Raw genomic sequence first — 25944 nt, 5'->3', positions numbered from 1 at the left:
TTGGCTTTCCACATGGAAAACCAAGAAATGACTAAATCCAGTGAATTAGCAAAAGGAATCCCACTGCAGGAAAAAAGAGAATTACCAGTTGGAAGAGTTGTGGCAAAGAGACAGTGCCTCCTTTCCAAGCAGCTCTATGCTAAATATGGAAACTCCAAAGAAAGGTTACAATTTTCCTTGAGCATCTGGAAATTCGGTTCTGCTCTCAGGTTCAAGTTAAAAACAGTGGTTGGAATTCTGGTGTCAACTTTGCCAGATAAGGGGGGATTGGGGGAGCTCCTTGGTGGTGACGTGACACCCTGGCTGGCCTCTGTGCCTCAGTATTGGTGAAGGACTCTGGGAGACAAAGGCTCCAGGACAGCCCATTTGCTCATCACAGGTGCAAAGAGGCCAATACTTGGCCTCCAACCCTTTTTTTAACTCTAGGAGAAGCAAAGCCATTTAATAATTCATTTCTTAATGAAGAATGAATCATTTTTAAAAGCTTTCTACCTCTTTTACCAACTGACCCTATAATTAGAAAAAGCATTCATTTCCTTTTTACTGCTGGCTCCCGCAGAGCAAGATCTAGTGGTCAGGGGCTATCAGGAAACAGATGCACACTCAAATTAGGACGCTTTAAGGAGTCCCTTAAAAAAAATGTGTATCCTGCCTACACCTGCCTTGACTAAGGTGTGGGCAGGGTATAGGGAAACCGAAAGGGCTGGTGCAATATCCTGGAGCTGGGATCTCAGTTCAGGGCTCTCACCACCCCTGGGCCTAAAGGGCAGACCGAATCTGGAAGGAGACAGTCAAGCGGAGAGGTGGCATTGACAGGAGCTGGGATCTTCAGCTGAGGCGTGCAGCCAGCCTGAGATGACCCTGTGAGAACAGAGACAGAGGAATAAATATGCCAGCTTCACTGACCAACTTCCTTCTAGTCTATCAGAGACCCCACTGACCAGACCCAGCCCAGAGCCAGAGGGGTTGCAGCCTATTACTGTAGGACAGACAGGTCAGTCTCGTGGGGTAGAGAGCAGCGTGGAGAGGGGCAAAGGGTGGATCTGGAGAGGCTGAGAGGAGCCACCTGGGACTGGAGCTGCTCTTACATTCCCTCTGCACCCCGCCTGATGCATTCCTTCTTAAAACTGCTGCCATGCAAGCATCTTGTCATTTTGCTCTGGTGCACCCATTTGTGGTTGTCATTATTATATATTGCCTGGATCTGTCTTCTGCCAAGCCAGCTTGTAAGCCCTTAGAGACAGAGATTGTGTCTCTCTTGGATTTACCCACTGCCCTGGGGTACATATGTTCCAAGTCTTCTTTGGCTTTCTACATGGAAAACCAACCAAGAAATGAATGAATCCAGTGCATTAGCCACAGGAATCCCACGGCAGGACAAAAGAGACTTCTCAGTTGGGAGAGTTGTGGCAAAGAGAGAGTGCCTCCTTCCCAAGCAGCACAACGTATATGCAAAACATGTGGACAAGTGCATGTGTGTGTGCTTGCGCATCAGCGAGGAGAGGCCACGTGACGTTGCAAGTAACAAGCACCCGATCTCAGCAGCGTTATACAATAAATGTTTTCTTTTGTTCACATTACCTGTCCATTGAGGGTCAGCATGGAGTGGTGTGCATGTCATAGTTTGGGACCCACGATGGCTTCGTCTCAACACACACATCCCCAATACAACAGAAGAGAGGGTATGAAGTGAATTACTCACTGGCCCAATGTGTCCCTTCTGTACACATTTCATGGGCCAAAGTGGGCTTGTGGCCATGCCTAACTTTCACAGTCAGGGAAGGAGGAGCCTCACACGCTCAGAAAGCAGAGAACTAGAAACATTTGGTGAACAGTCTCCCAAAGTGGCTGAGGTTGGTCTCTAGCAGGGAGCCATGGAGGAATGAATAATTTTGAATTAAATGCAACAGTGGGTGTCAATAAAAATTAAATGAATAAACAAATCTATGCCTTTTGACATAGTAGTTCAAATCAGTCAACTCAGCAACAGAAAAAAAATGAGCAAATCAAGTACCCAGGAATTATAGAAATCAAATGATTTGTAAGACACAGACTAGTTTATATTACAAGACCCGATTTCTGGCTGGTTTTAGCATAGCCTATGTTGTTTGACATGAATCGTGCCTGGGATGTGGATTCTTCATTGGGGGAGAGTCAAATTCTCCCCCAATTCGATTATGTTATGGTTTTCCAGATTCTCATGTCCTTGGCTGTTCTTTAAGACTCAGACAGATTGATAAAGATCGGCTCATTGATCCTGATGCCCTCTGTGGCTCAGCTCCAAAGAGGACATAGCCGCTGCCACACCTGCTTCCCTGCCTTTTGTGGGACATCCCCATGCATGGCACTGTGCACTACCTCCAGGCATCAGGTTATAAAATTGCCCTATCCTGAGCCCCTCCCAAATCCCTGGACCTTACAGGACATCACCTCACCTCAAAAGTAGAAAAGGGTGAAAAAACATTTTCAGATCTGGGCAATCACTTTGTTGACAAAAATTGAAGCCAAGTTTTCGGGATTATTTTCAAAAGCAGAAAAGCATGTTCACTCATCTTCAGAAATTATCCATACCTAAAAACTGTTTAGGTAGTGATGCAGGTTGGCTGAGTTATCATCAAATTGTCTCAGCCACTTGGCTTCCCAAAGAAATTGCCTTGAAAAATCATGAAGAGACTGTGACTAAAGATATAAGAGATGGCAATATTTTTTTAAAAAACAAACAAGATAAAAAAACTACGATATCTCTTCTCCGTTCCCTCCTATTTTTAAGTAATCTTTTGCACATCATGAACTCTGAAAGCAAATGCTAATACTGCTTCCTCGGAGTAAATTGTCAAAGTAATTTTGACGGCTGGACTTAGGCAGATGGATGTTTTATTTACAATGCCAAACCAGATATCCTGGGATAAACACTAATTCATGAGATCTCTAAGGACTTTTGTGTGCCTAGAAGAGAAACATAAAAATGACCTTGTGACTGAAAAGGTGCATGATCTCAGTGAGAAAGTTATTGTCGCAGTGATCTTACAAGCCTATAAAAGTTGGGTGGTTAGCAGGGTCCTTCCCTGTCTTCTGAGGGGTCTGGGTCAATTCAGCTCTGGGACCTTCTTAAGGGCCATTTTGAGGTCGTGTCATCTTCAGTTTTTTTTAGCAACTCACATTCTGATATGACCTGCCAGGGAGAGAGTGAAAATGATCAGCAATGGCAACTTCCACTTTTATAATTCCTTTTCCTGATGGTAAAACTAGGACATGCTCATTGCAGAGAATTTGGAAAATATGAAATAAAAAGAAGAAAATAAAAGGTAACCATTTTTTCCCACCCACTGATAATCACCATCAACTTTCTGATGTCCTTCTCTTCCTTTTTAAGCTTCAGTTTTCCATGTCTTGATTTTTAAATTATTTCAATCATGCTTTCATCCTTATTTATTGAGAGCATACTATTGTTCTGTTCCCATCATCAGTGATGTAGCGGTAGAATAAATAAAGTCCTGCTCTCATGGAGATGAAATAATATCAGAGACAGTTACTAAAATTCAGAGGGCAGAAAGACCATTGGAAAATCTTCAAACACTTGGAAGTGAAATGGCATACTTCTAAATAATTCATGGGTCAAAGAAGGAGTCTCAAAGGGAATTAAAAACACATAGAATTCTGAGGTGCAGCTAAAGCAGTGCTGAGAGGAAAATTTATAACACTAAATGCTAACATTAGAAGAGGAAACATCTGAAATCAATAATCAAAGTTCTCACTTCATAAAACTAGAAAAATAAGAAGAAAATTACGCCCAAAGCAAGCAGAAGAAAGGAAGTAAAAATAGGAGCAGAAATAGATTGAAAATAGGAAAATAATAGATAAAAATCAATAAAACAAGAAGATTGTTCTTCAGAAAAACCAATAAAATTGATACATCTCTAGCAAGACTGACAAAAAATAAAAAGAGAGAAGACATATTACCGCAATCTCAGAGCTGAGACAGAGGATATCACTACAAATCCTGTAGTTGCTAAAAATATGATGAGCAGATGCTTTGAACAACTTTACGCTCATAAATTCAACAACTTAAAAGAAACGGACCAATTCTGTAAATACTGCAACCTATCAAAACCCAACCCAGATGAAACAGACAATCTGAATAGCTCAAAAACTATGAAAGAAATGGACTTTGTAATTTAAAAAGCTTCAGAGATGGTTTTTCTGGAGAATTCTTCAAAAAGAAAACCACGAATTTTACACCATGTTATTCAGAAACTAGAAGAGAAGGGAATAGTTCCCAATTCATTTTATGAAGCTAGTTTAACCTTGATTCCAAAGCCAGATAAAGATTGTACAAGAAAAGAAAATCACAGACCAGTGTCTGTCATGAACTTAGATGCAAAAATCCTCAACACAATATTAGCAAATCAAATCCAGAGATGAATACACATACCTTAGGGAGGTAGAGGTGACTTAACAAAATGAGCTAGGATTTCACATTTAGACAGACTTAGTTTCAATTACCAGCTTCTCATGTAATACAATAACTCTCTGAACCTCAGTTTACCTCTCTGTAATACAGGGGCAACACACATATTTTAGGATTGGTTCATGTATCTAGTAAGTGAAATTATACGTCTAAAAAAAGTCAGTGGAAGTTATATTATTTTGTCATATTTCTCTCTTTCTTCTTCTTCTCTTTTTTTTTTTTTTTTTTTTTTTTTTGATAGAGATGGGGTTTTGCCATGTTGGCCAGGCTGGTCTCGAACTCCTGAGCTCAAGTGATCCACTGCCTTGGCCTCCCAAAGGGGATTACAGGTGTGAGCCACCACACCCACCAGGTTTTCTCTTATGGAGGAACTAAATGTTACAGCAATACCTGGTATTTTGTTATGGCAGACTAAGTGGACTAATACAGTCATGGCCCTTAAACGTGGCCCACAAGACCCTGCACCTTCTGGCCTCCCCTCTTTCTGATCACTACCATGACCTTTCTTCCGTGGCCCACTCCCTCCAAGCACCACAGGCCTCCTTGGTATTCTCTGAATGACAAGAGTGCATTCCTACCCCAGGGCCTTTGCACTTTCATCTCCCCAGCCAGCCTCACTCTTCCTCCTTGGAAATTGCCCTCATTTCCTTCAAGCTTTTGTTCAAAAAGCTTCAACCTTCTCAATGAGGCTGACCCTGAAAACTGTCTACAACTCACCTTTCCCCATCGAGCACTTCAACCCCCTTTACATGTTCTACTTAAAAAAAAAAAATCTTCCCACATATTGATCACTTCCTAACATGTTATCATGTATTTGTGATATTGTCTATTGCCTATCACCCTCTGAAAAATGATAAGCTCCAAAAAATCAGGTATACGGGTCTCTGTTTTGTTCACTGAATCATTCTAAGTGCCTAGGACTCTGGCTGACATATATCTTCTGCTCCAGAAATACCTCTTGGCTGAGGGAATGAACCTCTTCCCCCAGCGAAGGAGCCTGTCGGCCGAGGAGATCACGCCATACCAGGATTTCCCAGCAGGTGGCAGCCGACGCACGCCGGAGACAGCTGGGCGCCTACACTTTGAACTCAAGGTTCTTCCAATTAAGTGCAAGATAAGGAGCTGGGAGACTCATCGCGTTTGGCTTACTCCCGACGCAGACTTGCACTGGAGGTTGTGTGGAGGGGATGAGCCGGTGAGCTGATAACGCCTTTATCTAATACGGGAGACTGTTTACCCACAATTCAGGGGTAAAAAAATGTAAACAGCTGTTGAGAAGAAAGGTCAGAGTCCTCCCACGGTGGGGAAAAGGGGCAGAAGAAAGCCTGTGGCCACGGATTGGCATCACTCCTGCAGATGGAAAAGTGACATTGGACAACTACTCAGGGAAAAAGGTGAGCCCCTAACACACCGCCAGGGCTGTGGACGTTTCTAGTGTTACTTTTTTTTTTTTTTTAAGACGGAGTTTTGCTCTTGTTGCCCAGGCTGGAGTGCAGTGGTGTGATCTTGGCTCAGTGCAACCTCCGCCTCCCAGGTTCAAGCGATTCTCCTGCTTCAGCCTCCTGAGTAGCTGGGGTTACAGGCGCCTGCCACCACGCTCAGCTAATTTTTTGTGTTTTTAGTAGAGAGGGGTTTTCATTCACCATGTTGGCCAGGCTGGTCTTGAACTGCTGACCTCAGGTGATCCACCCGCCTCGGCCTCCCAAAGTGCTGGGATTACAGGCGCCTGCCACCACGCTCAGCTAATTTTTTGTGTTTTTAGTAGAGAGGGGGTTTCACCATGTTGGCCAGGCTGGTCTTGAACTGCTGACCTCAGGTGATCCACCCGCCTCGGCCTCCCAAAGTGCTGGGATTACAGGCGCCTGCCACCACGCTCAGCTAATTTTTTGTGTTTTTAGTAGAGAGGGGGTTTCACCATGTTGGCCAGGCTGGTCTTGAACTGCTGACCTCAGGTGATCCACCCGCCTCAGCCTCCCAAAGTGCTGGGATTACAGGCATGAGCCACCACGCCCGGCCTAGTCTTGCTTTTGACACACCAGAAGATGCTTCCTTATGAAACCTTGAATCTTCCCGTGGGCTCCTGCCAAGCTGCCCTCCTCCCAGGTGCTTCGGTTATCCATCCAGTCATGGAATTGAGTTGCAGTGGTAAGGAGCCCTTTAAAAGCCAAGTGCAAGGTGAACCTGCCTTCCATCAAATTCAGCATTTGAGTGTGTCCGTTTAGCCGGAGGCTCCCAGGCAGAAATTGCTTGAGAATCTGAGTCTACAGGCCCAGAACAATACATGCCAGCTGATCAACCTAGTAACTACCACAATGACTACAAGAGCTAGCATTTATTGAGCGCTTCCTGTGTACCAGGCATGTGCTGGATATGTTTACCTGCACTATCTCATTCATTCTCAGTGCAGAGCTCTGAAGTTCACCCTCTTCTCATCCCCAACTCACAGATGACACAAGACAGGTTGTCACTAGCCCAAGGACCCAGTTCGGTGCTCCGAAGCTCACCCTCACCCCTGGAGGGGAGGAATCTGCTGAGATGTACCCGGGTGTCCTGATAGACCTCAGAGAACATCTAGTCCACTGCTTCGTGTTGACAGATGGGGAAGCTGAGGCCCAGACAGGGGAAGGGACTGGCCAAGTTTACGCAGAAGCCTTCCCAGTCCCTGTTCAGAAAGAGCAACCCAGTGCCTTTAACATTCCCAACCAATGTCAGGAGGTCAAGCACAGGCTTTTATTATTTATTTATTTGTTTGTTTATTTAGAGACAGGGTCTCGCTCTGTTGCCCAGGCTGGAGTGCAGTGATGCGACCATAGCTCACTGCAGCCTTGAACCCCTGGACTCAAGCAATCCTCCCTCCTCAGCACTCCCTACCCCCAGTAGCTGGAACTACAGGCACATACATCACCATGTTGTCTTGCTATGTTGCCCAGGCTGGTCTCGAACTCCTGAGCTCAAGTGATCTTCTCACCTCGACCTCCCAAAGCGCTGGGATTACAGGTGTGAGCCACCATGCCCAGCCAATCACAGGCTTTTAGTTTGCTTTCCTCAGATTCTACATTTGCTTCAGTCCTTGCTGGCACTGAACACTTTTGCATAAGAGCTTGTGAAAATAACACCGCCTCTCTTATTTTAGGAGTTTTATCAACTAGTAGACTGTCCAGCTGGAATCACTGGCCTCTCATAATGTGAATTCTGGTTTCTGTGGCTATTAGCTAGTGACTTTGGTCAAGCTGGTTTGTTCATTGGAAAAATGGGGGTAGCGGTATATATTCATGAAAGGCTAGATTCTAAGCCAGTGCCGTCCCATGCAAATGTAATGGTAGCTACATATGTAATTTTAAATTCTCTAATAGCCACATAAAAAAAAAAAAGGTAAAGGGCGAACCAAAGCACACACCATGATTAATTTCCATAAATTGTTTCATTGAATGCAATACCTTCCAAATACCATCATTTCAACATCTAGTCAATATCCAATTGTTAATGGGATACTTTGTTTCATTTTCCTATGAAGTCTTCAAGATGGGGTGTGTGTTTTGCACTTACAGCACATCTCAATTTGGACTGGCCACGGGGCAAGGGGCTGCCCTGTGGGACAGGACTGTTTTCGGCCTCCGTAGCATTTTGAGCACGTGGCTCTGTGCTTTAGGAGGATCTTTGTATCTACACCTTGTCTGTAGATGGTCATCATTTGGGACCCTAACGGAACAGAGATGGCCGCCTTCTTGGCCTAATAAGTCCCCAGTACTCCCCTGTCATCAGCAGGCCTCTGGGCTGCCTTTGAAAACCTTACCTTCCCGGATAAGTTTCCTCCAACACCACAAACAAGTCTTTCCCATTCTCTGCAAATATTCATGTCCATTTTGTCCTTGATGGGGTGGAAGTGTTCTTAACAACTGCACAGCAGACTGAGATACAGTAAGAGGGAGGAATCCAGAGGATATGGGGTGATGGGGGAGGTGAAGAGATCGCATCCTCCCTCAGGATGGGCTTGGTATCGTGGCAACCTGGGGCTCAGGACTCTGGTCACTGTGGAGTGTTGTCTTTGCTTGCCAGCTTAGAGCCTCACCTCGCCGCACCCAGCTCAACTCTGGGCCTCAGTGGAAACACTCTTATTACAGGAGTGCCCCGCCTCCACGACCGCGACTTATATTTGATAATAAGCAGGTATAAGGGGTGCAATTGTGCATGGGCTGTGCTCAGAGAAACATGAAAAGGCTCAAGCCATGCTTCACCCTCAGGGGCCTGGGCTGGGAGATGGGAGCCAGCTTCTGCTTGGGTTCTCCTGACAGCAGTGGTCACTGGGGCTCATGGAGAGTGACAAATGCAGGTGGGGTAGCTCAGACACAGGGCTCTGGGCTCTCCAGCAGGTCTGGGGGTGGCAGAGACCCCTCTAACTCTCCCCTCACTCCCAGCTCCCAGGCAATTCCTTCCTTTTTATTTTTCCTGGAAGGCAAAGATTGAGGGCCAGAGCTCTGCATTCAGCCTGCCTTTGTTCACATTCCAGCTCTGCCACATCCTGTGTGGCTTTGGTGAGTGACCCAACCTCTCTCTGCATTGGGTCCTCCTCTATGAGTGGTGTAGTAACTCCTTCTCTGGATTTTCTGAGGAATAAATGAGGCAATAAACAGGAGACTCAGCATCAGACCAGGGTATCCTGATTATATTTTACAGGGAGAGACCTGGTTCCTAGTACTTCAGCTTGTCCGGAATAGAGGCATCTTTTTTTTCCCCAATCAATTACTGTTATAGAGAACAATCTCCGAGATGTATTCTGAAGTGAAAAAAGCATAGTGCAGAATAGTGTATAATATAGGCCAACATGGAACATAGATGCGTGGCCTGTGTTTGGGATGGCGCCAAAGTTACTGGTAGTGAGTGACTGGGGAGGGGAGCTGGGGACAGCGGTGCGAGACAGCTTGACTTTTCATCCTCCAGCCCCTTGTAATATTTCTATTTTGCCAGGAGTATGTATTCCTGCTTTTTTTTTTCATTTTGAACATGAATTAATTTTTTCAATAAAAAAAAACTAATTCAAACATCCTTCCCTACCCCCACCAATGATAAATGGTCATTGTAAAAAATTTCCCAGTTCTGAAGAGAGAGCCTGAAAATGCTGTACCATTTCATTGCTGGGTGTTAGAGGACCCAGGGTCCCTGCCTGGGAAGATGGTTTGCTCCGAAATTCATTTTCCACATATCACCATTTAAGCATCTGTCAGGGTTTAACTGGGGCGAGAGGAAAGCAGCTACTCATGCATGTAACACATATGCACCCAGCAAACACAGCGTCACAGCATTTCTGTCTCACACACGCATGCGCACACACACGTACACAACCTAAGGACTACACATGCACCCCTCAACAACCAAACCACTTCATACCCTCATACCAACAAATGAGCCACTTCACCTATCCGCATCCAACCCCAAAAGCCCTTTACACCTACAGACGCACAACGCCCACCCCAACAACCAAGCACTTCACACACCACAACAACCTTTACACACATGCACCCAATGACCAAAGTACTTTACACACGCAACCCAGAAACCAGAAGGGCTTCACACATCTGCCCAGTAAGCAAAGCACTTAATATACACACGCACAGAGCTTTACACACATACGCACCCCAACCAAGGGTCCACACACACACTCACATGTCCCAACACCCAAAACACTTCGCACACACACCCACACGCACACCCAAACAGCTTTACTCCTTCAACCAAAGTGCATCATACACAGTCCCCAACAACCAAAATATTTCACCCCCATGCACCCCAACAGCCAACGCTCTCCATACAGATCCCCCTTCAAAAGCCCCAAAGCACTTCAATTGGTTTGATGCAGCGGCAGATACTTGAACACCAAGACATTAGACTGCGACTTTCTTTTCGGATTAATGAGCAGAAAAAGATTGGAGGAGGGAGGGGGCGAGAATGGCGGGAGAGAGCAATTACACCCAAATCTTTTCTCTGTTGATTAGGGATTCCTTCTCTAGCCTGCTTTGGCTCCACCTAAATCTTTTTCTAATGAGATGTGGCTTATCCAGATCAAGGCGCTGAGAAAAAAAGTTGCAATTAACTTTAAGAAGAAAAAGAGTGAGTGAGAAAAGGAAGGAAGAGTGGAGGGGGCGGCCAGGGATTGAGGGTGGGGGCAGGGCCAGGGGCCTGGGCGGGCAGGCTGGGAGGAACCCAGGGGCTGGAGCAGGCTCCCAGCAGGTGGAGGGGTGCAGGCCTGGCTGTGGTTCTGGAGTTTAGGGAACGGCCCTGTGATGCCTCTGCCAGCCTGGGTCAGGCCTCGTGGCCACTTCAGGCTCAAATCAAGGTTTGGGAATGGCGAGTGCCCTCGGGTTTGGGCTTTCCCGGCTCTGCACCCCCATCCCTGGCAGCGGCCTCTCTCCCTTGTGTCTGCCTGCCCTCTGGAGGACATGGGCCCTCCACTGCTCACCCAGAACCTCAGGTGGTGTCCGGTCAGCACCGACTCTGCTCTTGGGAGCTGGTGGGTTCAGCAGTCCTCCAATGGCCTTGAGCCATGGGATTGACATGGGCCTCAGCACTGACGGCTGCTGCCGAGGTCCCCCCGACTTGCCTCACTCTTTCCATCTGGGAGTGAGGTCTTGAGTTATTTTCATGTGAGTCACTTAGAAGGGTGGACAGGGCCTAGGATTGAAGGAGACACTTCATGTTGGGATGCTAAAAACACCTCAAGATCCTAGAACTGACACAGATTGACCTTTCTGTGCTTCTCTCTGGATAAAATCAAGCTAGACCTAGCCACAGCTGACGAATGGTCACTTCCTCTCTCTGATGCTCAGTTTCTCCACCTGTTAGGAAAACTAAAGAAGTGGGGCAGTGGATCTCCAGAGTCTCTGCCAACCTGACATCCCCAGATTCAACAGAAGGCACAGATGCAGATGCCACGTGTCCTGATTTGAGTACTCATGGCTCCCCCACCGACTCCCAAGCTCTGCTCGGCACATTCATGGGACACTAACACCTTCCTGAAAGTTGTTATCCATGCAGAGATTGGTTTTTGCCCTATTTGGCAAGAAATAGCTGAAGGCAGCTATCACAAATCTTGAGGTCTCTAACCTGGCGCTTGTGGTGGGGTCTCGGCTAATAACTCGACATCTGTATGCCAGCCGAGCTGGGAACCCTGAGCCTAGATCAGATGGAGTTAGGATGGGTGGGGTGGATGGCGGGGGGTGCAGGGGTGGGCTGCAGTCTCCCTTCTCTTTGGTCACACACACAGACACACACAGCCAGGTATGCGGAAGGGGTCTGGGCAGATTGTTTAAAGCTGAAGTCCTTTGTTTTCCTACCCACAGCATTTCCTTTTCCCATTCTGTGGATCTCCCACTGCAAATTAAAAGGGATTTTGATGGCACGCTGGTGACTCCATGGGAAAAAGTGAGTCTGGGTCTCTGCAACTTGCTTGGCTTCCAAAGAAGCAGGGCCCTTGCGTGTTGGTGGCCACCCACACACATGGGCTTCCTCATGGGATGTTTGGGTGACCCCTTGCCAAATAAGCCATGGAGATGACCCCGGGCCTGGGCACAGATGAGCTGGGCCCGTCTTTCCTGTGTCTAAGTTCTAGAGAGGTCACACAAGTCCCCACCTCCAAGCCCCAAGAATTTCCTTTGAGCCTGGTTCCCGGGTCCCCAGCCAGCCCTCCCTTCTGTCCCTGCCCTCCACAGTGTTAGCTGCTGGAGACAATCTGGGCTTTCTCCTGTCTCTCTCTGGCTGTCGCCAATGTAATAAGCATATGTGCTAGAAATCCTAGCTGCAGTGCTAAGTTAGAAATTCTTCTTAAACATATAGCAAGGTCAGATGAAGGGAAAAAAAATAGAAAACAAAACACAAAACCCCGAAACAGAAATTGGACACAGGAGGGCAGATGTAGACTGAACAGGAAGTGCTGGCCCGAGGCTAAATGAAACAGCTGTCACCATTGTTCTGGACTGAAAACTGCCTTTGCAAACTCCATGCGGTCTGGGCTCAGAAAGCAGATGTTAATAATTACAGCACATGAAACGAAGGGCACAGGATTAGGCAAGTGACGAAAAAGAAATGGTACCAGTAGATTTATAACTCGCCTAGGCAAATCTGCTTGCTGGTGTGGGGGGTGGGCTGGGCGGCTTCCCTGCAGAGGCCCCTCCTCAACCCCCTTCCTAGGCTGGTATTTTGGCTTCCGGGATGATCTCAGAATTTGGGGATTGTTTTATGGTGGGGGGCCATGGAGACCCATTCAAGCTGCCTTTCCCGGGACCCCATGCCTACAGGGCCATAGCCGGTTGCCTCTGACCTACAGGAAAAAGGATAAAACCCCTAATGCTCAGCCCAGGTACAAAAAGGGGATCTGTGGGCAGAAAATAGTTGGATGGGTTGCTGAAAGCAGGGACTTTGTGTGGACACAAAGCTGGGCAGCCATTCTTGGAGCTCTTGCTTTTACCAAAGGGTTCACGTCTAAAATCCAGGAGCTCAAGTTCTTTGCAGCAGAAATTGATTCACACTTTAAAATCAGCCAGCCCCTAGTGTCTTGGCAAGGGAGCTCGGGGAGAATGTTAGGACACTTAAGAAAGTAAGCAAGGCGAGTTTCTTGGGCTAATTACATAAGTAGAAAAGGCAGAGTCTTCACATGTTTTCTGAACATTCCTCGGTGCTTTTCCATGTGAGCAAGAGTTGTGAAAAACAAAACAAAACAACACACATCCACAAAAATTCCTCCCATCCCACCGCCCCCTAGAAAGGACGTTTCTAGGAAAGGTTAGGAAGAAGGTAAAGCATGTGTTTGGCATCTTTAGGCCTGATATGGAAACCATATGCTTAAATACACTAGCAAACATACTTAATATAACACTCTCTTTTATTAAATGTGGTTTTATAAACGCTCTCCCCAGCCAGGGCACCTTCCCCATGCTGGAGGCTGGAACTTGGCAAAATAATCTTCCCGCTGTTACATCTATTGATACACATTTTTTGAAAATGAGTCTCGGACCCTTGGAAAATAGACTGGTTCTGATTATTACTGCAAGAGGGAAGGGGCACACGAGGGCATCTTTTTTCCTCTGATAAATTAAAAGAACTGTAACGGGTGCTTTCTGCAACCTGTAAAAGGGCAGAGCCATCTGTAATTCATTTAGCAGCTCCTTATAGAAGATTTATTTGATTAATTCGGTTAGAAGAGAGAGAATATGGATTTTTCCCTTCTCTGAAAGGCACATATACACTCACACATGCACACATGCATCCACCCATGGGTAGATATCTCAGGAATGAAAAATGACTAATCGTATTATTGGAACTGGCGAACGCAGGGCCTCAGTGGTGAGATAGCAAGCTCCCGCCCTGCCGACGGGAGGGCCGGTTTCACAAGAGATTTAATATCCTCAGGCCCAATGCCACCAAAGAGTGAGCCCAGAGGATAATACCGTGAATTACTAGATCGCTTTGCTTAGGCATCGATTACTGAGTGCCAGGCACTGTGTTGAGCATTTTGAATGCATTATCTCATTACATCATCACAATGACCCTCGCGGGAGGTACTGTCGCCATCACCACTTTATAGACTGGGAGATGGCCCCATTCCCAGCAGGCCTCAGCTCAAAATTCTTTTCACTTTTTCCAGCGGAATTTTGCTTTCTCAGTCCTCCATGCCTACAGCAGACAGATGGAGGCCACACCTTACATTTATCTAGTGGTGGGTGATCTTGGAAGGGGTTATCCACATTGGCTATGCTTTATCCCTATAGGTTTCAGTTCAGTGTCGATTAGAGAAACACTCCCTTTAGGCTTATCTCTAGTCTCAAGGAGAGCTCTGGCCTCCTCTGGCCTTGGTTGCATCTAACTTATGTGACCCAACCCTATAAACAATCATCTCTAGACCACTGTCAATTCCTGGTCGGGGGAGGTGGCAACAGCCCCTGAGAGAGGTCCTTGCAAAGGGCAATGAAAACAGCACAGGTGAGAGGAATCATAAAAGCACACAAGATCTGAGCCAAAGAAGACTTTGGATGTCAATGTCAGGAGTGGCAAATATATGGTAAGTAAATGTGTCACTGCTCTCTTTCGCTTGCTCACAGCAGACATTGCTAATTGATCCCAGCTCTCTCTTCTGCTAAGCCTCGAAATCCTCAATACAGAACTCTAGGCAGCCTCTACCAATAGATTAGAATTAGCAAAAATAGTTGAAAGCTGTTTGCAGTCCCTTTCAGTTGAATGTTTCATTTTGTGGAGGGAGAAACAGGGACCCAGATAGAAGAAGTCAGCTACAAAAGCAGTCAGAGAAGGTCAGTTCCCAGCCTCAGATCTCTGGCTTTCTCTGCCCGGTATTTTCAGCATCCACACCAGTGGGGCTGGTCCAAGCCAGGGTGCAGTGGGTCAGAAACCTCTGTATTTTGCTGGGTCTCTGCTGTCACCCCCTCCCTGCAATAGAACGTCACTGAAGCTGCTCTGCAGACAGGATAAAAGGCATCCTTTTGAAGGCTGCAGAAAATTGAAATCTTTGTGACTTTAAAATAATTAACCCCAAACCAGGATGGAGTGGGGCAGCCTGAGCCCATGATCTGTTACAATCCAGGGTCTAAGATTCTAGAAAGAAGTAGAAGTTTTCATTTTGGAAATACTGGCATCAGTAGACACTCCTCATTCTCTCACTGGCTGGACCACAGGAAATGCCTAGATCAAAGGCAACCAGGACTCAATAGGCTTAAGGTATTGAGGGCTTGTCTCGGCTGCAGGGCTCTCACCCCAGCCCTCAGACTTTTCAGCTGGGCGGAATTTCTCTGTGGAAAGAATAACAGGATTTTGTGAAAGGAAGAAGGAGGCTTCAAGTTCAGAAGTTCCCTCCAGAGCTCTTTCCTGCTGCTCCCTTGCTAGGACCTAATCTTCAGTGTTTCTCAGCCCGATGTGGCTCAAGGGGGATTTTGTGGCTCACTACTTAGTTCTGTTGAATATCTGATTGGTGGAGAAAAGCTTTTCCATAGAAGAATAAGACTGAGTACCAGGACTTAGGTTCAGAGAATCAGAGGGTGAGTCTGAAATCCGACATATTTTGAAGGGAGGCAGTCATGGCACATTCAGTATGAAAAGCGTTTTCACTATCCCATTGGCAGGGTTGCCTGTGGGGTCTTTAGGGGACCTGCTTAAAGAATAGACAAGGATTGTGTACAACTTGCCTCTCAGTCCTTGGGTTGATCCTGGTACTTCTGCTATTTTTGAGAGGCTTGAAAACACTTTGTTTAAACCTTCCTTCTACAATCCTGTGTATACTATGAATTTCCATTATCTAAAAAGAAAATTTTGCTAACTGAATCAAACTCTAGCCCAGCCCAACTTCTTGAAAAGATCACAAATATTGAACAAGTGAGGTCCCAGATACTGAAGATTTTACAGGGCCCAAATACTGCCCCTTGAGGGGGTTTGTTGACTAACATCATTTGTTGAAAGAAGCTGCTTATATTACAGAAGTGGTTTTCCAGAATGTTCCTGAGTGGGTGATTGGACAGTCCAGAGAAGGAACCAAGTTGGGGGGCAGGTAATGAAGAGAGGAGGTCCTCTGTGTGCCTTTTTTTTTTTTTTTTGATGGAGTCTCACTCTGTCACCCAGGCTGGAGTGCAGTGTCATAATCTTAGCCCACTGCAATCTCCCCCTTCCGGGTTCAAGTGATTCTCCTGCCTCAGCCTCCTGAGTAGCTGGGATAACAGGCACCCATCACCACAACTGGCTAATTTTTTTGTATTTTTAGTAAAGACACGGTTTTGCCATGTTGGCCAGGCTGGTCTCGAACTCCTGACCTCGGGTCATCCACCCACCTCAGCCTCCCAAAGTGCTGAGATGACAGGTGGGAGGCACCACGCCTCGCCCCTCCCTGTGCCATTTCTGATTCCACTTATGGGTAAATGAGCAGGCTGAGGTGCATATGCATTACCCTGAAGACACAACTCAAAAGAGGACCGTGTGCCTCTGGGAATTACACTCAGTGGCCAACCAGATCTTCACTAGATGTGTGATTCTGGACAAGTTAGATAACGTCTCCTATTTCCTTCCCTGTAAAATAGGAGTAACAAAATCACCTAACTCACAAGGTTGTTGTGAGGCTTAAATGAGATAAAGCACTTAGAACAGGGACTGGCACAAAGTGCCAGGAAAATATTATCTCCCCAATGCCCATCAGCTGATGAATGGATGAAGAAAATGTGGTCTATCGATGCGATGGAATATTATTCACCCATAAAAATAAATGAAGTGCTGATACACAGTACCACGTGGACGAACGTGGAAGACATTACGTTGAATGAAAGAAGCCAGACACATAAGGCCATCTATTGTATGATTTCATTTATATGAAATATCTAGAATAGGCAAATCTACAGAGACAAAAAGCAGAATCATGATTTCTTAGGGCTGGTAGGGGTGGGAGGACGGGAAGTAACAGCTAAAGGGTATGGGATTTCTTTTTGAGATGATGGAAATGTTCGAAAATGGATTGTGGTGATGGTGGCACACATCTGTGAATATACTCAAAACCATTCCATTATATACACTTTGAATGACTTGTATGGGATGTGAATTATATCTTAATAAAGCCGTTTAAAATAAAACTTTTTGGGCTGGGCGCGGTGGCTCAAGCTTGTAATCCCAACACTTTGGGAGGCTGAGGCGGGCGGATCACAAGGTCAGGAGATTGAGACCATCTTGGCTAACATGGTGAAACCCTGTCTCTACTAAAAATACAAAAAAATTAGCCGGGTGTGGTGGCAGGTGCCTGTAGTCCCAGTTACTCAGGAGGCTGAGGCAGGAAAATGGCATGAACCCAGGAGGCGGAGGTTGCAGTGAGCCAAGATTGGGCCACTGCACTCCAGCCTGGGTGACAGAACAAGACTGTCTCAAAAAAAAAAAAAAACAAACTTTTTTTTTAGGTGAGTGTGGTTACGAAAATGGGATGATGGAGCCTTTGACAACTGGGGAGTGGATGCTCTACCTAGAGATATTCAGATAGAAAATAAAAACATGCCTGTGGGCCAAACTCAGCCTCAATTTCCCCATCTTCTAGACAGACAGAAGTTCTTCCCTCCAAGGGCCGTTGGAAGGAAAAATGAGGTAATTCATCTACAGCATGTAGCATGGAGCCTGGCATATTCCAGGCACTCAGGAGGTAGCAGTGGCATTGCCATTATTCTTTTAGACTCTAGAATTCCATGCTGGAGGAGTTTAGGGGGCAGTCTGGTTGGAAAGGAAGCAGGTAACTAGGGGTCGTGTCCTGAAGCTACCTTTGCAGATGAAGCCTACTGCATCACCTTAGGTCATATGTCACAATAAAAGACATTTGCAAAGTTTTCTAAACATGCCTTTATTCACACTTTCATAGGGTTGAAAACACACCTGTGATCAAATAATAACATTAAAGTTGAAGTGTCTTTGATGAGAGGCCCATGAGGATTTTGGAGGAATTTGAGTCTCCCTGATCCCTGAAAACTGACGCCATAGGTGCCTGATTCCATAGGTGCCACTACTGTTGTTAGAATTAATATTTAAGTGACCACGTGTGAAGGGCACTGGACAGAGTGAAGAGGCTGGGCTCTTGACCTAACCCAGCCACTCACCAAATGTGCAACTTAAGGAAAATAGTTTAATTTCCCTGGACTTCAGTGTTTTCAACTATAGGATGAGAAGATGGTGGGTGCAACCTCTGAATGTCCTTCAAGCAAAAAACTTCAGAATCCATGATAATGGCCCAAATTTTATCGCCGCCTAGGTAAGCCAGACTGGACTGTCCGAAAGATGTCTCCCATAGACTGGAACCTGTCCCCTCTATTCCAAGGGTCTTGAGTTCTAGAATTCTAGGCCAAAGCTCACAGCACACTTGCTAGAGAAGAGCCTCACCACTACCTCCATTCTGATTCCCCCTTAGGCTGAAGTGCCAACATAGTTAAGCCTCTCTCTGGGGCTGGAGACATCTGAGTTGAACAGTATCACCCCTAAATTCATGTCTACTGGATCCTGTGAGAGTGACCTTATTTGGAAATAGGGGCTTTGGAGATGTAATCAAGTTAAGATGAAGTCATACTGCATTAGGGTGGCTCTTAATCTAATGATTGGAGTCCTGCTAAGAAGAGGGAAATTTGAAAAACATGACACAGAGAGAACACCATGTGTCAGTGGAAGCAGAGATTGAAGTGAAGCTGCCACAAGCCAAGGAAGTCGGACTGCTAGCACCAACAGCTAGGAGAGCGACATGGAACAGCAAGGTGATCATCCCAAGGGCATGGCCGGAATTTCGTGGCATCAGTGATGCTGTAGCTCATGCCTCTGAACTTGCTTCACACAGTCCCAGAGTAACTTCTACACACCGCCAGCTTTCTGGTACTCCATGTTTTGGGGGCCAGACACAAAATGGACAGTACCCCAAAGATGTTCTATTCTCCCTCCCTACTTTGACCTGGTGCTGAGCCTAGCCTGTGGGTTTCTGCAGCAGTGAGACAGGATGGGGCTGAAGACTTGGCATTTCCTCAGGCATGAGGGATAACCATGGTTATTGAAGAAGAATGTCTAATGACACAGAAAAGTGCTCATGGTTCATTTGTTCATTCATTCAACAAATATTAATATTACTTGAGCACCCACTCTGTCACAGGCACTGTCTCAGGCTCTGGAGGTAGAGCACTGCTGGTGGGAATGGGATGAGCCAGTCCAGGGATCCTGGGGCTCTAGGGTTGGCTGAGACTGTTCTGTGGACTCCTGAGCATTTTTGCAGTTTCTTAATATCTAATGGAGATGGAGATAGTATAGTTACTCCCAACAAGATCACTTGGGCTGACATGTCACCTTCCTTTGCACGAATCTGGAATGACGTCAGCTGGAAACGGTGGTGCTAAATATCTTGTGGTTGTCAGAAGCTGCCTGAAAGATAGGACTGCAGTTAGAATTAAGTTTTTTTGTTTGTTTGTTTTGAGACGGAGTTTCTTTCTTGTTTCCCAGGCAGGAGTGCAATGGCATGATCTCCGCTCACTGAAACCTCCACCTCCTGGATTCAAGCGATTCTTCTGCCTCAGCCTTCTGAGTAGCTGGGATTACAGGCAACCGCCACTATGCCTGGCTAATTTTTCTATTTTTAATAGAGACAGGGTTTCACCATGTTAGCCAGGCTGGTTTCGAACTCCCGACCTCAGGTGATCTGCTAGCCTCTGCCTCCCAAACTGCTGAGATTACAGGCATGAGCCACCATGTCCAGCCAAGTTAGAATTAAGTTCTTAAAATAGGAGAGCAATTAGTACATTATAAGTGCCTTGGCTTGGTAGACAAACAACTTTCAAAATGTAGAACTAGAGGGAAGGGCCAAATAATTGAAAGTGTTCTTGGGGAGAGGAAAGCCCTTTATTCAACTTAATACATTGACTAAGTTTATTTAATATATACCTTAGAATAGAACCTGTGTGCTAGGCCCTGTGGTTGGCGCTGGGGACAGCGACACACAACACAGAGAAGGTCCCTGATCCCATGGGGCTGACGTACTTACTACAGGAGACAGTCAATAGGCAAACAAAAGCCACCTTCTTAGGCACTCAATACATGACAGTTATTCACTGGAAACTGAATAACTAGAATAACTATCATGTACTGAGTGCTTAAGAAGGTGGCTTTTGTCCCACACAGGCACTACCCTGGGCTCTGGAAACTGAGCAAGGAGCAGCAGAGGCCAGCTCAGGTCGACTCCTTGCTGTCCTGAAACTTAACATCCTATCAGGGCAGGCAGCTAAGAAGCAAATAGGGAAAAAAAAATCCAAACAGGAAAAGGTCAAATGGAAACATCAAACAGAGTGACACAGTCGAGACTTCCAGGGAGATGGGAGGGGGCTACTGTAGCAGGTAGTCAGGGAAGACTTCTTAGAGGAGGTGGTCTGGAACTAAGGCCTGACCAAGAGGCAGTCAGCAGGCAAAGATGAGGAATCCCAACACTCACTTCTTTCAAGAGGCAAGGCAAAGGAAGGAGAAGCATGATTTCTGCCTAGACTTGGCAGGTCCGAGCTTTGTAGGAACTAGCTAGCTTTGCTTTAGGGCCACAGGTAGGTAAACTGAGGTGATGTGGTCTGTCTAGGCTTGCTCAAGAAGTCAGTGGCAAAGCTGGGCTAGAAGTCTGGGTTTGGGCTCCTTGGGCAGTGCTCTTCCCATGCTGTGTACCATCCTGCCTCTCAGGAAATGACTTCCTGAATGCTTTTATGGACCTCTGGCCACACAAAGGATGTGTCTCTGTGTCAGGCAGGTCTCAAGGATTTCTAGAAGTCCTAAAATGTGCATGGTGCTATGCCAGAAGCCACGAGCAGTGCGACAGACCAAGCTATGAGGGATCTGCACTCGCACAGGAAGATGAAAGCAGCAATATCGGAGGGTGTGGGTGTGGATGTGACAGTGTCCCATCGTGCTGCTGAGAGAAGTGGTGGGTTGAAGGGGCTCCCGGGAGGAGAGGCCACGGCAGTTGGGCTGGGAGCTTAACTTCTCATTTACTCACAGACAACTTCTCAGCCCGCATTTCACTGGCCCCCCAGCCCATAGCATGGGGACCCAGGGACAGGAGGAGGTTTTGGCACAGCTGGGGCTGGAGGCCTCTGCCTTGAGCCCTGGGTTGCGGTGTCTTCGACCGGCAGAGAGGCCCCTGCCCAGGATTCCTATGGGACTAGCCCTGCCCCTGCTCACTTCTGTTCCTTGTTGCTGTGCCACCCCACCCCACCCCCCGCCCCCAGCTGGCTTTGATGTTAGTCCCACTCAGCTTGGCCTCCTGCTGCGACGCCCCAGGATGGCTCTCCAGCTCGCAGGGACTCTCCCTGTCTGTATCACAGCCCAGATCTGGCCTCCTGCTTGCTGGGCTGTGGCCGCGGGATCACTCTGGGGCCCAGGGAGAAGTAACGAAGGAACAAGGTAAGTTTGGGCCAGATTGAGGAGGGTTTTGTAGGCCTGGGGTCACTAGGCAGATGTCCTCTGATGGACGACGGGGAGCCCCCCATCCCTAGCGGTCTGAGTGGCATGTAAGGCCTAATGGGGGCAGTTGGAAATAGTGGTCAAGAGTTTCCATTTCCTCCCTGAGTAGCCATGGTCAAGTTCCTTAGCAATACCTGCCTTGTTGACTTTACTCTGTGCCTCAGTTTGCCCATCTGTAAAATGGCGATAATAAGAATGGGCAATTCACAGGGTTGTTATGAAGACTAAATGAGGATGTGCCCAGCTCACTGTACTCTTTCTAAATGGTAGCTGTCATTGATGCTGAAGTCTCTGCTGGATTTGGGAGGAATTAGCCCTTTGGAAGCACAGCTGCAATGGTGCTTGGAGCCTCTTTGCTGCCTTCGGTGTGACAGGAGCCTGCCTTCCCTGTCTTGCGTTTGTGTTTTCCTCCTTCTCTGGCATCTGGCCCAGTTTGGCCCTAATAACCTTTGAGGGACCTTCATAGCTGACCCCCAGCCTCTTTCTGCTCACAGCTGCCCGATGGATCTTCTAGCCCTGCTCAAAGTCCTCTGTGGCTCCCAGGGGCTACACAGCAAATATAGCCACCTCCTTAGTCTTTATTTAAGATCTCCTGCAATCTGACCTTTGTCTTAACCTTTCAGCCCCATGTGGATCTGAGGAGTTCAAGCCTGAATTTGAGTCTGGGTTCCACTGCATCTGAGCTGTGAAACCTTGGGAAATGCATGTAACCTGTATGCACCGTGGTTTTCTTATTTGTGAAATGAAAGTAATTACTCCTGCCTTGTGGACTTCACAAGGATGTTTGAGGATCAGATGAATGGGGATGTGTATGGTGTTTGTAACCCAGAAAGCAACTTGCTGTTTGGGGCCCATACAGTGGTTTCCTTTCTCTAGGCCTTTGTTCACACTATTCCTCCACCTGGAGTTCCTTGTCTCCATCAGTTACCATTGTCCAAATGGGTATAGCGTTCAGAGCCCAGGGCAGACGCCATGTCTCGTCTGTAAAGACGCCCTAACTATTCTGCCTGAAGTGTATGTTTCCTATGTCTGATCCTCACACCTCTCACAGACACGTCTTCCTGTATCTGCTGTCTCCTTCCTTTGACTGGGAGCTTCTAAAGGGCAGGACGATACCGAAATCAGCTCTGCTTTTCCCACGGCACCTTGTACTCCACACACAACAGGTGCTTGATGAGTACTTGGTAAAAGGATGGGAGAGTGTGTGGATGAGTGGGTGCATTTGGGGAGAGTGATAGTGCACTGAAGCCAAATGGATGGCCCCATCCCCTCTGGGACCTATTTCATGGCCCTTCATGGCTGTGCCTAATGGACAGCCATTTCCCACACGTGGCTCAAATTTTCACAAATAGGCTAGATCCATTCACCTCTATAAGGAGGGTTTAGGGGCAGAAACCTGATTGGAAGTTGGGGAGTGGGCTTGTCTGGACATTGTATTATGCAGACCAAGCATATGTTTTAAAAAATTATGTATGTAGCTGGGTGCAGTGGCTCACACCTGTAATCCCAGGACTTTGGGGAGCCAAAGTGGGAGAATTGCTTGAACCCAGGAGTTTGAGACCAGCCTGGCCAACATGGAGAAACCTTGTCAATACGAAAGAAAAAAAATTAGCCTAATGTGGTGGCAAGTGCCTGTGGTCCCAGCTACTCAGGAGGCTTAGGTGGGAGGATCACTTGAGCCCTGGAGGTTGAGGCTGCAGTGAGTGGCGATTGTGCCAGTGCACTCCAGCCTAGGCAACAGAGCAAGACCCTGTCTCAAAACAACCAACAACAAAAAAAGACTCAAAAAAAGCTCAGATCAAACCACACACACACGCACACATGCATCATCCCTTCAATGTGGGCGTGGCGGGGGTCGGAGGCACATCACACAACTAGATCAGAGAGTCGGGGTGAGTCAGGGCAATACCTCCTTCCTCCTAGGTTTGGGTAGGGGAAGACCGGGGCTATGTGGGAGCTGAGGAAGTGACTCTTGGTGACCTGAGTTATGTTCCACACTCAGGAGCACCTGATTTATTATCAGGGACTGAAACACACAAAAGAACAAAGGGCCCTGGGGACATTTGTGACCCATCTGCTCCTTCTCCACATTGCACCAAGGCACTGCACTCTCAGCAGTTCTCAGTGTCTTTGCATCTTTGCGGGAGCCCCTCCTCAACTTCCCCCTCCCCACCCACCCCACTTATATTCTAGGGCAACACATTCCTCAGGCCGTGCTGAATCCTAAGTATTTTAATGCCTGATATCTATCTCCGTATGGATTTTTGTTTTATTGTGAGGCCACTGGAAAGTTTTTTGATATCTCTTTGAAACAGATGTCAGCAAAAGCTTCCAGCACAGATCAAGGGCAGGTTAAGGCCTTTGAGATGGGTCTGAATGTCCCTTTAACATCGTTCAATCTAATACCCAAATATACTTCAAGTCATTACCTTGTTTTTATAAGAAGCTCTGAACCATATGTTCGGGAACTAATTAAGCATACAAATCAAGCCCTGGGATCAGGTGGTGCTCTGTTTAAATATCTTAACCTTTTATGATTATCTTAATTTAGAGAAAATTCAAAACACATTCAGAAGTCTTAGAAAATGAGTTCACTAGGAATTAACTGGCCGGCTTTTTTTTCTTGATGTTGGGATCCTTTCTTTACAAGTCCAGCCGAGATTCCTGGGGAAGCCCTCTGAGCTCACACCTCTCAGGAAATGTAGACATTTGCCAGCCTGGGGGGCCCAAAAGGCCACACCTGTCTTTACCTTCCCCTAGCAGCCTCTCCCAGCCAGAAACTCCACCTGTACCCACCTCCCAGCCCACATGGCCCCCATTTGCCAGAAGGAAGGGGAGAAAAAGGGTGCACTCTGCACTTGGAAGTTTTACCTTCCTTTTAGATAAAATAAGGTATGAAATGAGTTGAGGGGAAACATTCCTACAGCCCATGTTATTTTGGGGGAAGCCATGGGAGGAGCTAAGGGCAGAGACTGAAATGTGATTGCACAAACCTGGCTCCAGAATGGCTACAGGTGGCTGAGAGGGAAGACAAAAGCTGGAAACCATCCTTGTTTTAGATTCTGGTGATTCTGGCAGTGGGAAGTGGGGGCTGCGGTAGCAGATGGGGATCCGTCTTCTCACCTACCTCAGGTAAAGGAGATACTTGATCTAGAAGGCGTGTCTAAAATGTGTACACATACCAAATTGAATTGACTTGTGACAAGGTCTTCTAATCTTTTACCTCCTCAGCCAATATACCTTTATTGAGCACCTACTATATGCCAGGTCTGTTCTAGGCATAGTCTTTACAAAGACATTAAACTGCCTTTGAAACAAGTGCCCAGTTTACTTATAAAGACTGGACTGGATCTCAAAAATACTCTTTCTTAATGTTCTTAGGACCAGTAAACCATTACAATAGGGTTTCCAGATAAACTATAGGATGTTCGAGTTTAAATTTCAGATGAACAACAAATACTTGTTTACTCTAAGTATGTCCCGAATTTTGCATGGCACACACTTACACTAAATCATTATTCGTTGTTAATCTGAAATGCAAATTTAGCTGGGTGTTCTGGGGGTTTATTTGTTAAATCTTGCAACCTGACTTTAGAAAAAGATATAAATAGATATGGGTGCTGTCTCAATCTTGGATGTTAAATACTAATTTTGGAGGAAGGCAATAGAAAGCAGCTTTGTAAAAGGCCCGCTTACGTATGTGATTTGACTTAGACCTGTATTAGTCCATTCTCATGCTGCTAATAAAGACATACCTGAGACTGGGTGATTTATAAAGAAAAAGAGATTTAATGGACTCACAGTTTCATGTGGCTGGAGAGGCCTCACAATCATGGTAGAAGGCAAAGGAGGAGCAAAGTCACGTCTCACATGGTGGCAGGCAAGAGAGAGCATGTGCAGGGGCAACTTACCCTTTATAAGACCATCAGATCTCATGAGACTTATGCACTATCATGAGAACAGTACAGGAAAGGCCCACCCTCATAATTCAGTTACCTCCCACCTGGTCCCTCCCACAACACGTGGGAATTATGAGAACTACGATTCAAGATGAGGTTTGGGTGGGGACACAGTCAAACCATATCAGACCTCATCACAACTCTAGGAAGGGGGTTCTGTGATCATCCCCATTTTGCCTGTGAGTGAGCTGAAGCTCAGAGAGCTTGAGGGACTTACTCAAGGTCATCCAGCTTTTTCTCTAGCCCAGCTCTGCTGGACTTTGAAGCCTGGGCTCTTTACAGTGACAAGTTGATGGTTATCTTTCCAGAGTTCTTATTTTCCTATAGCTTTCCCTGGCTTCTCTCAACTTCTTCCCCCCTTTCCCACAAATATTCAAGGAGAGATTCACTCCCGTCAGATCAATGTCACTGCCATAATGAAAACCACCACCCGAGTTCATGAAGGACGAGATCTGTCGAACCCTAATGAGAATGGTTCTGATTATGCAAAAAGCAACCTCATAGTTATTCTAATGTTACAAGTAAATATAAAACATT

At 46.6% G+C, this 25944-nt stretch overlaps 1 long non-coding RNA gene across 1 annotated transcript in view; it reads right to left on the bottom strand.

The window, feature by feature from the left end:
• Positions 1-2130: 2130 nt before the first annotated feature.
• Positions 2131-25944, bottom strand: part of LOC105739491 — a 48984-nt gene continuing 25170 nt past the window's right edge. Inside the window, exons 2-3 of the long non-coding RNA XR_004028660.1 lie at positions 10923-11134; positions 2131-3172 (exon numbers count right to left, since the gene is read on the bottom strand). This is a non-coding gene — a long non-coding RNA (uncharacterized LOC105739491). The remainder of the gene's footprint in view (positions 3173-10922; positions 11135-25944) is intronic.

The sequence above is a fragment of the Nomascus leucogenys genome, chromosome 3, assembly GCF_006542625.1.
Source record: "Nomascus leucogenys isolate Asia chromosome 3, Asia_NLE_v1, whole genome shotgun sequence".
Taxonomy (NCBI): Eukaryota; Metazoa; Chordata; class Mammalia; order Primates; family Hylobatidae; genus Nomascus; species Nomascus leucogenys.
This window is presented reverse-complemented; position numbering and strand designations above follow the sequence as displayed.